Source organism: Canis lupus, chromosome 25 (assembly GCF_003254725.2).
Source record: "Canis lupus dingo isolate Sandy chromosome 25, ASM325472v2, whole genome shotgun sequence".
Lineage (NCBI taxonomy): Eukaryota > Metazoa > Chordata > Mammalia > Carnivora > Canidae > Canis > Canis lupus.
In genome coordinates, this window is record NC_064267.1 from 33,570,263 (window position 1) to 33,581,708 (window position 11,446).

General features: G+C 40.7%; 1 long non-coding RNA gene across 1 annotated transcript; it reads left to right on the forward strand.

Annotated features, from left to right (window-relative positions):
- Positions 1 to 2,220: 2,220 nt before the first annotated feature.
- On the forward strand, positions 2,221 to 10,098 carry LOC125753626 (uncharacterized). Its single transcript, XR_007405880.1, has 3 exons — positions 2,221 to 2,352; positions 2,429 to 2,570; positions 8,972 to 10,098. It is a non-coding gene; the product is annotated as an uncharacterized LOC125753626 (long non-coding RNA).
- Positions 10,099 to 11,446: the final 1,348 nt, after the last annotated feature.

Genomic DNA, 11,446 nt, shown 5'->3' on the forward strand with positions numbered 1-11,446 from the left:
AGACTTAATATGCTTGGGGAAAAGAACTCTTCTGTCATTGCTGGATATAACAATAACAATCCATATATGGATATAACCATACCCAATATGCTTACCCTCCTTGTCATGCTTTTGACGCATCAAATTATTTGGGCTCTGAGTGGGAAAATAATACTTGGGTCTAGATTACTCCAGATCTCACTTGAAATACCTCCTTAAACAACTGTATATGTCACCATCAACTCTCCAGTAAAATGGAACAAATCTCACTCACTGGACAAACAATTCAGAAAGCAATCCAAAATCACCCAGTTTACAGAAGACCTAAGTGGGACCCAAATCCTATCTTAAAAATACTGGCCCACCCAGTTAATGCATCCATCCACAAATGTCTGAGCCCCATTCACTTGTCTGGTATACCAATGTAGACTCTCAAATGAATGTGCCACAAAATATTTCTTGTCCTCCCTATGGACTGCCTAGATGCAACTCACTGCTAGAGGAGACTTTATCCTATGCCTTGTCCCATGCAACTATAATTCCCCTGATTTCTGACTACCAGGATTGATTCCAGACAACTAAGATTGGCCTACAATAGATACTCAGGTATAGATCAGAGGGAAATTCTAAAGTTAAATCCCAGATTATGGCAGGGACATGATGTCATCCAGATGACTGACAATAGATACTCAGGTATAGATCAGAGGGAAATTCTAAAGTTAAATCCCAGATTATGGCAGGGACATGATGTCATCCAGATGACTGAGATGACAAGGAGGATAATGACTATTGGGATTATAAGGATGGATAAAGTCATACAAAAGGACCCATTGATCCCTTCTGAAAAGTGGATTCCTTCAGCGCATTCAAGTTCGAGCCTCCTAAATCACCAACACCAGGACTCATATGCCTAGAAAAGGAACTCAAGTTCCTAGATATGTGCAACAATCTGGGATATGCAGTTCAATGTTCAAACATAAATGGCACATCATCAAACTACTGAACAACTCAACATGTCTATCCCTCCCCGCCCCGCCCCAAACAGACTCAAATATTTACCAATAACCCATGGGTCATTAAATCCTCAAAAACATCTGAAACCAGAAGAAAGAGAGGAAGAGTGTTAATAGTTCTGAGAGTAGTGACACACATTGGAAGCTGCACTTCTTTGACAAGAGAAACAGTCTACAATAGTGTGACAGCCAAAAACATCATAAGATCTATGTCTTTACTGCCCAACAATCACGATGAAATTTCAAACCATTAAGGCAATCAATAGATTTCTTGGCAGCAATGGTGAGGAATCAAAGAATCGCCTTAGATTATTTATTGGCTGGATAAGAAGGAGTATGTACTTTGGCTAATACTTCTTGCTGTTTTTACACTAAGGTCTCTGGACAGGTGGAAATGGGAGTGACTAAAATCTTAGAACAAGCTACCTCACCTCACAACTTCAGCCAAGGCTCCATCATTTCTCGGGAAATCCTAGACAGAGCCCAATCTGCTACAAAATACCATCAAGGAAAAAAAATACCATCAAGGGTTACCTGCCCAGCATCACTGTTTACTAGGACCCTTGATTATCATACGCCTAATACTGATGCATATTGATGCACATTTGCCTGTGCATACTCAATCTACTGTTGAAGTTTGTCCCTTCCAGGTTACAACAGTTCCACATTAAGATGATTGTCATGCAAGGATTTCAACCCATTTCCACCATGGACTTTCCTGCAGATATACCCATGAAACTCTGAGATCAGACGGCCAGAAAATTCTACTCCCATACCAGGCAGGGCCAATGCCCCTAAGTCAGCAGGAAGCAACTACAGAAGACAGATGTACTCCTTTCTATACCCCTTAAAGAATTAAGGGATGGAATTCTCAGAAGGGGGGAGATGAGGCAGGTAGAATTGAGTAATATTGGGTAACCATAAGAGGAAAAAAGACTGGGAACAGGGTGAGCCTGTCACCTGACAGGGTGTTTGTGACAAATGAGTAAATCCTGTGATAGCCCTGTGGTTTCTCATGGCTACAAGTAACCTGTTGCTCAAACTCCGGCTCACATGTGCACAAAGACCCAATTAACCTGTAAATGACCAAGAATGATGCCTCCACCCCTCCAATCAGGGATCCAGAGGACCAATCATGCATTTAGAGTATATGCAAAAAAAAAAAGTTAGACTGCATTTGGCATAGTAACTAGCATAGAGCATGCGTAATGACACGTACAGTTCTTGGAAGTCCTGCCTATTCTCACAACCCTGCAAAAATATTCCACCTCTTTATTGTAACTGCCCACAAAGATCAGAGCCTCACATCTACCTGGGGCAACTAACATTCTCTGAGTGTGCCCAGACTCCCTTCTCTCAAGTGTGTACTTTCACTTTGCAACGAAGCTTCTTCTGATGTACTTTACTCTGACTCATCCTTGAATTCTTTCTCACAGGGAAGTCAAGGACCTGGCAGCAGCTGGTGAGTGAAGTCTCAGGGCCTGAGAACTGTCCCAGTCTCCAGTATCAAGTGCAAATGAAATCACATAGCTATTTGTGACTCATCTACTACCAGAAGTGACTTCAGCTTGAGGAGAGGTAAGCTCAATTAAGCAGTGTGTGTGCAATTTCAGGGAAATGGGGTCTGCTTCTTAGAATCTACAAGAATGCAAGGCCTCTTGAGCAAAAGTCTGAGGGTGTTTCTTTTTTTAATGGATCACCTAGTGGGGCCTCAACACCCCTATTACATCTTTCCCAAGGTGGAAGAGCTGCTAACTGCAGAAATGACGTCAGTGCCAGCTTGTAATGGTGCTGACTGGGGATGGGCATGATCAAATGTTGCTCCGGGTGATGTTTGGCTCTCTCTGGCCACCTTTCATCTGGAGCATCTCATAACACTTTACAGGAGATAGTTAATTATACTTCCTGAGGCTTTGGGCAGGAACATGCATCACAGACTGCACTTACGTCTGTGACTATGTCAGAAGAAATGCTCAAGGACTAATTACTTTGCATTTGTATGTATCATCTCCTTTCACATGGGATCTCAAAGCAATTTCCCAAGGTAAGTAGAAGAGTTAATTGCTTTATTCCTGGGAGGTCTATAGCATACATATCTAGGGCAGAAGGGTCTAGTCACAAATGATGCTTTCTGTTCAGGTTGACACTGGAGTCCTCCAGAGATGAGAACCCAAAAGAAGGATAGTTAAGAAAAAGGCGAAGCATTTCAGGTGTGCCCTGTCATGGAATCATAGGATGTTAGAGCTGGATGGACCTCTAGACATCATCCAAATTCATGCTATCCAATATGGCAACCCTTGGCCATGTGGGACCACTAGACTTGAACCATGCTGGTCCAATTGTGATGTGTCATTAAGTGTAGCCTACACACCAGATTTTGAAGAGTTAATACAAAATTGGATGTCAGATGCCTCACTAATAATGTTTACATTAATTACCTGTTGAAACAGTAATAATCTGGATATACGGGGTTAAATTGGATATAAATTGACTTGTTTTTTTTATTTTTTAAATGTGGCTGCTATAAAACATTTAATTCCATGCTTCTCACATTGTATTTCTATGTAACAGTGCTGATCTAGATTACTTTCCTCATTTTAAACATATTTAATCCACTGCCTAAAGAAAGGAGAGTCTGATCTGTCTAAGGTAGGACTTTTAGCAGAACTAGGATTCAGTCCTAGTTTTCAACTCTAGGTTTCAACCCACATCTCCTAACTTTGCTGATCAAGCACAGATGCACATCATCTCAAGGCACTGCCCATTATGCTTCAACAAGCAACTGCCCCTACCTCTCCAACACATCACCTTGTAAGAGTTGACACCATGAAGGTTCTGACAGAGTTTGCGTGCCCTCTCCCATAATCAGAAACAATATGATCCCCAAGCCACCTCAGGGAAATATACTCTTTGAAAGCAGTGTGTCTTAAACCTGACTCACTCCCCTGACCCCCCATTCATCTGAGCAGCCTCTATCTTACCCCAACTCATGCTCATAAGAAGGTTGCTACCTAAGGCCTCTCCAATATAGAGATTCTAGAACCAATAGTACAGTCTTCTAGTGCCCTCTTGTTCAGCCAAAGTTAAAGTCCAAGAGCTCACCTGCCATGGTGAAACCAATCACTCCCTCAAAAGTCAACTGCAGACCATCTCAGCAATCTAAACTTTCCAGAGTAATGTGATAAGAGACAATTAAGCCTTTCCTTCTCAAAAACTCTGTCCACAAGCCTGATATAAAGAGAATTAACACTTGGGCAATTCTTTTTTCTCCACTACTGGATTCTCTTCCTCTGGATGATCCTAAAGAAGGAAAAGTGACAGCTGAGCCAGAGAGAGCTGTTGGCCTGATATTCCTAGATGTCCAGAGTTCCACCATCTCAAGGGTGACCTCATTTTCCTAAGTTTGCAGTTGGGACAGTCAGGCTAGTGCTTTCCAGGAGCCTGGGGGCAGATCCTATATTGCCTGAAAGGAAACAGCATGGTCTTCCCATCATCATCAGGTGGCCTTCGACAAGGAATCAGTCTTCACCTTATTTTTCACTTGGAAGAACAAAGCACTTGTGTCATTGGAGCAATCAATGTCATCCACGGCCATCAAGCCCACTCAACTGACAAAGGAAGAACACTAAGGAAATGAGTCCACATTGAGAACATCCATTTCTCTGAGGCCCTCGGGTTTACCCTTGAATAATCCACCCAGTAGATGAGTGGGTCCTCAATTGCATAGCCTCCTTTTGGGCCCATCTTTCTCTTTCCACCACTTCTAACCCATCTTCTGTTCACCAGTGTCTCCAGGTTTTTTGTGCCTGGAACCACACCTAATACTTTCACATGCTTGATCTTACCTATCTTCTCATTAAATGCTATCAGATAGATTCACTTTATAGAAACCTCTCATTTAAATTACCCATTAATCCTGAATGCCAGACCTGACATCTTGATCTCTTAATTCCTAGGCCATAGAGTTCTCTTACACTAACCCACACCATGATCCTCCCTCAGTTCTATCCAAACTAAAAAGAGCTTGCACATCAGTTATCTTCCCTCTAATCTGAGATATTACACTGCCTGCATTCTCTAAGACAATTGTGGGGGTTTGGTTTTTTTTTTTAAGATTTTATTTGAGAGAGACCATAAGTGGGGGGCAGGAAGAGTAGAGAGAGAGAAGGAAGCCGATTTCCTGCTGAGCAAGAAACCCAAAGTGGGGTTCCATTCCAGGACCCCGAGATCATGACCTGAGCCAAAGACAGACGCTTAACCAACTGAATCACCCAGGAGCCCCTGTAAGACAATTGTTTTTGAAGCATTGTCCCTTATTTTAAAATAAAGAGTTCATCTCCATGGACAGGAGAGGGGCATAAGCAGAGCATAAAGAAAATGTTTGGTTCAGGGTGGGGTTGCATTCAGAGTAGTTTAATATGGCCAGGAGTAGGGTGTGGTTGGGAGAGAAGAGGGGTATCCCCTGGGGTGACTTAACCAGACAGGGAAGGCCAGCAAAGAGGAGTAAGGCCCCTGCATGCCAATCCTGGTGAGCTCTGCAGCATTGGCTGGAGCACATCATCTCAGACTGCAGGGTGGGCAGACACTTGTAGGCACAAGTTCTATAAGTGTGCATACTTTTACTTTGTTTTCATTTTCCACATGATAAGAAAAAAAACTTGCACCTTTTACAAGGTCACCATAAGACAGAACAGTTAGTGAGCTGAGTTCTTGGGTCATGCATAGCTCTGCCACATTTCCAACTGGTCCAGATACTGTTCTCTGTGATGTAGTGGGCATGTACCCTTCTCCTAGAGTCCTCGCCTCTGCCTGATGGATCGTCATGAGCTCAGCCTGGATCTAGTGGCCCTCTGAAACCCCACGGCCTGGGCAAATGAGTTCTGTACACCATCCTTGGAGAAAGTTTCTGTTTTCCCCTAGGCAACAGTATAATTGCCTGCCTACAAGTACTCCTCCTCGCTGGAGAAAGGGTTCTGCTCATTTTTCATTGTCAGTCATTTCCTTTGGCTTCTGTTGGATGTTAGTAATTGTACTGGTTTTGCAACAGTTCATGAACATTAGGAAGATGGTATCACTTATATGTGGAATCTAAAAAAAAGAAGAAGAAGAAGAAGAAGAAGAAGAAGAAGAAGAAGAAGAAGAAGAAGAAAAAGAAAGAAAAAGTTTCACTCAGACCCAGAGAGTAGAAGAGTGGTTGCCAGGCACCAGTGGGAGCAATAGGGAGATATTGGTAAAAAGATATAGATTTCAGTAATAAGATGATTAGGTCTGAGGATCTAACATTAGTGTTACAATAACACTGTATTGTATTTTGTACTTGTAATTGAAATTCACTTAGAGGGGCACCTGGGTGACTCAGTCGGTTAATCATTCCACTCTTGGTTTCTGCTCAGGTGTCCGGGTCATGAGATTGAGCCTCTCCCCACCCCCCCACCCCACCTCCCCACCTCACCCCATCACCGCCCCCCTCCTTGCCCCAGTCAGGCTCCAGGATCAGCAGGGAGTCTGCTGATAAATCTTTTTTTAAAAATTTACTCATAGAGTAGAACTTAAATATTCTCACCAAAAAATAATAAGGTAAAAATGTGGGGTAATGGATGTGTTAAATAACTTGATGGGGAGTAGAATTCTATCACAATGTACATATACCTTAAATTATCATGTTGCATATTTAAAATGTCTTCCAAGTTTATTTATCAATTATACCTAAATACAGCTGGGGAAGGGGTGGTGGGCAGAGAACATTAGAAAGGATTTCATCTGACTCTTCACTTTGACTTTGAAGAAAGAATTTAATTGACTCAGGCTTCAATTTGCTCGTTTGTAAAATGAGAATAATGATGACAATTTTATAAGATTATCCTGGGTGCTCAGTAAGATTATATATGTGAAATCCTCAGATATAAACTTTAATGTATAATAAGGTTTTAATAAATACCAATTGTCCCTCAATTTAAAGTATTCTGAATCTTTCCAACATGAATTGGTTTGTCTTATGCAAATATATGTGTCAATCATTCTCATTTTTTTAAATGCTGCTTTTTCACTTTGTTATAAAAATCCTTCCCGCACTATCAAAAAAGTGGTATATTTTGTTAGAGGACTTTTAGATGGCCTTATAGTATTAAAAAAAGGCTTTCTTAAAACTGGTCACATTTTGTCCATCTTCTTCCACTGTCATTTTTGGCCTCCATCTTCTTGAATTCTATCTTTGTCTTTGTTTAAAAGTAATGAAATTAGGGACACCTGGGTGGCTCAGCAGTTGAGCATCTGCCTTTGGTTCAGGGTGTGATCCTGGGATTCAGGATCGAGTTCCATATCGGGCTCCTTGCAGGAAGCCTCCTTCTCCCTCTGCCTGTGTCTCTGCCTCTCTCTCTCTCTCTCATTGTGTGTGTCTCATGGATAAATAAATAAATAAAAATCTTTTTAAAAAATAAAATAAAAATAATGAAATGAAATACTAGGACTCATTTCCTAAACTCTGGAATGGCTCTCTAAATTCTGTCAGACTGGGATCCCTGGGTGGCGTAGCAGTTTAGCACCTGCCTTTGGCCCAGGGCGCGATCCTGGAGACCGGGGATCGAATCCCATGTCGGGCTCCCGGTGCATGGAGCCTGCTTCTCCCTCTGCCTGTGTCTCTGCCTCTCTCTCTCTCTGTGTGACTATCATAAATATAAATAAATAAATAAATAAATAAATAAATAAATAAATAAATAAATAAATATAAATTCTGTCAAACTTATATACCCCTACTCTCCCTCCCTTATCTCTAAGGAATTTGTGAAGTGCACAGCTTGTCATGTGCAAGTCAATGAATATCTCTGAAAAACAGAAGAAAAAGTGAAGTTTGCAGTTCTCAACGTTCAGACACTAGATGTTCAGAAGAGAGTGATGAGGATTGTGCATGTATTGCCATGTGCACTCACCTTTAAAGTTGGAGGAATCTGCTGATATGAATAGATTTATTTGTTGGAGATGTGTCAAACTTGCTCTGCACAAAAGGGTTAATATGTCTTCTCAACATTTGAAATCCCAAAAAATATACTGTCACAGGGAAGGCTGATGGTCTAGCGTTGCTCATGAAGGAGACCATGACAACATAACTTCAAGTTACTGCATGTGTCTGGGGGGTAAGAAGGGAAAGACAGGGCAGCTGGAGCCATGGAGTAAGTTCACTGAAGAATAAGGGGGATTTTCTTCCTAAAGACAGGTGAGGCAATTGGGGTAGAAGGAATGGGGGAAGAGGATGAAAGAGCACATGCTCTGGTGGTGGTAGCACATTATGGAGCTATAGCCATAAGAACATGAAGTCGATTGGAGTCCCCCACTGAGATATCTGAGGACTTGAAAGTGTATGGGACTTCATCCAGTTCCTCTGCAAGGAAAGTCAAACAACTCAGTATGTCCCTTCTCATCTTGATATTATAAAACTAGACCTTGTTTTTGATGCAGAGATCCTCTGCTTTCTGAGCCCCAAGAAGCACTGAATGAAAAAGCTAACCAACAGAAATCTTGTTTGCCAACTGAGATCAGGTTGGTTTTATTTGGAGGGAGGGTTCTGGAGAGAGGTACTGAAAGACTTACCTCCTTTTCTGCCAGAGGGGAATACAGAGTCCTGCCATTTCTGAGAGACTAGAGTAGGGGCAGAACAGAAAAGGGACAGTCACAGAGCACAGAGGACAGACAGTGGCTGAGAGGGAAGCTGGGTTGGAAAGATGGGTCAGGAGGAAAGTCAGGGAGGAAAAAACCCGGAGGAGGGCAGCACAATGGGAAACCTGCCAGCAGGGGGCGCTCCAACTGCCAGGCCATAGCCCTGACGCTAAGTGTAGCATCAATCAGGCTTGGCACAGATTGTGCTGGCGGGAGGGTGGAGGGGGTGTAATCCCAGCCCTGTAGGATTTAAGGAGCAAACAGTGGGGCACCGAACCTGCTTCGCTGGTATGTGCATCGTCTTTTTTTTTTTTTTTTTTTTAACACAGAGAGAGAAACAGAGACATAGGCAGAGGGAGAAGCAGGCTTCCTGTGCGGACCCCGATGCAGACTCATCAAGGATCTCAGGGTCACGACCTGAGTCGAAGGCAGATGCTCAACCGCTGAGCCACCCAGGTGCCCCTGTGAATCGTTTTCTTATGCTGCTTTCTTCTTCACAGTTAGCACTTTGTTTCCCTCTCTAGGGTAATTTAAGGAAATAAGCTTAGCCCCTTCCCACTCTCCTTCCAGGCCCTATTCAAATTCTAAATTTGGACCTTTGGGCATCCAGGTATTCTTTCAGTATTTCCTCTGTACTAGCATTTAAAGGATCAATAGTATCAAGCTCTCTTAAATTCAGTTTAGAATCTTTCTCTTTTTTACTATCTTTGAATGTAGAATAGATTGTGCTTTATTATCAATGTTGTTTGACCAGCAATGCTATCACATGTTGGTGGGTAGGGGCAGCAGCTATGATAAAGTTTTAAAGAGACATCTACCACATATGTCTGGGTATCTAGGGATTTTTTTATTGCAATTAACAGAAACAAACTTTGACCTAAGGAAGGAAAAAAGATGTTTTTCATATGAATACAGTAAAATTGATGTTTTTCATATGAACACAGCATATGAAGGAAGAGCTGAACAGGCTCACATCTGTAAGGATAAGTGGGTAAGTACTATAATTACTGCTTCTCTTGAACATGACAAATGTAGGAGGAGATATTCCCCCAAAGAAAGTGGTACTTTTGATTAGAAAATAAAGTAAAAGATGTTGGCAGACCAAAACAACATAGAGACACAATCCAGTCAAATTCAAACTCCTCCTAATGAGTAGGGATTTTGCTTTTTTAAAAGTGCCTTACCTATCCTTCTAGCTTCCTATGCTAGGTGATTTAGAAGGAAAACTCAAAGGGCCCATCTCTTATAGGCAATTTTCCAAGACAATGTTAAATAGCCACTCTCCTTTTCTTCTCCTTTGGGCTTTGTATTACCCTTATTCATTTTCCAGATGCACACAAATCTAGATAGGGTATTTAGACAGAAAGAAAGAGAAGAAGAAAAGAAAGAAAGAAGAAAGAAAAGAAAAGAAAAAGAAAAGAAAGAGAAAGAAAGAAAGAAAGAAAGAAAGAAAGAAAGAAAGAAAGAAAGAAAAGGAAAGAAAGAAAGAAAGAAAGAAAGAAAGAAAGAAAGAAAGAAGAAAGAAAGAAAGAAGAAAGAAAGAAAGAAAGAAAGAAAGAAAGAAAGAAAGAAAGAAAGAAAGAAAGAAAGAAAGAAAAGGAAGGGAGGGAGGGAGGAAGGAAGGAAGGAAGGAAGGAAGGAAGGAAGGAAGACAAAACATCCTGATTAGAAAAAAAAAAAAGTAAAACTATTTTCTATTCATAGATAGCATGATCTTGTACACTAGGGAATCCACTAAAAACATTATTTGAACAAACAAGTTAGCAAAGCTGCAAGATACAAAATTAATATACAAAACTCAATTGTATCTCTGAATTAACAATAAACATGCCAAAACCGATTTTTTTTAATTCCCTATACAATAGAATAAAAAAATAAAGCACTTGGGGAAAAAAATTTACCAAAGAAATGGAAGTCTTGTACACAGCAAACTATAGAATAATATTGGAAAAAACTAAAGAAGTTCTAAATAACGGGAAAGGCATTCCATATTCATGGATCAGAAGACTTAATATTGTTAGGATGGCAATACTCTTCAGACTGTTATACAAATTCAATATAATTCTATCACAATTCCAGGTGCTTCTTTGTAGAAAGTGACAAGCTGATCCTAAAATTTACATGGAAATACAAGAATCTAGAATAGCTGAAGCCGTATTAAAAAATAGAAACAAAGTTGGAGGACTTATCATTCCTTATTTCAAAACTTACTCTAAAGTTATAGTAATCATGGGGCACCTGGGTGGCTCAGTCAGTTAATCATTCAACTCTTGATTTAGGCTCAGATTATGATCTCAGGGTCGTGAGATGGAGCCCCATGTTGGGCTCTGCACTCAGCAGAGTCTGCTTGAGGTTCTCTCTCTCTCTCTCCCTTTGCCCATTCCTTGCTGCATATGCACTCTCTTTTTCTCTCTCCTTCCTTCTGAAAATAAATAAATAAATCTTTAAAAATAAAATTTTAGTAATCTTGAGACAGCGTGGCACTGGCATAAATATAGGCATTATAGATCAACAGAAGAGAAATGAGAACCCAGAAATAAATCTTTGTATTAATGGTCAATTTATTTTCAACAAGCATGCCAGAATAATTAAATGGAGAAAGAAATCTTTTCAGCAAATGATTCTGGGATAGTTAAATATCTAAAAGCAACAGAATGAAGTAGCACACTTTCCCTAAAACCATACAGAAATATTAACTCAAAATAAGTCATAAACCTAAATTTTAAAAACTAAAATTGTAAAATTCTTAGAAGAAAGCATGGGAGTAAATCTTCATGATCTTGGATCAGGTAATGGTTCCTTAA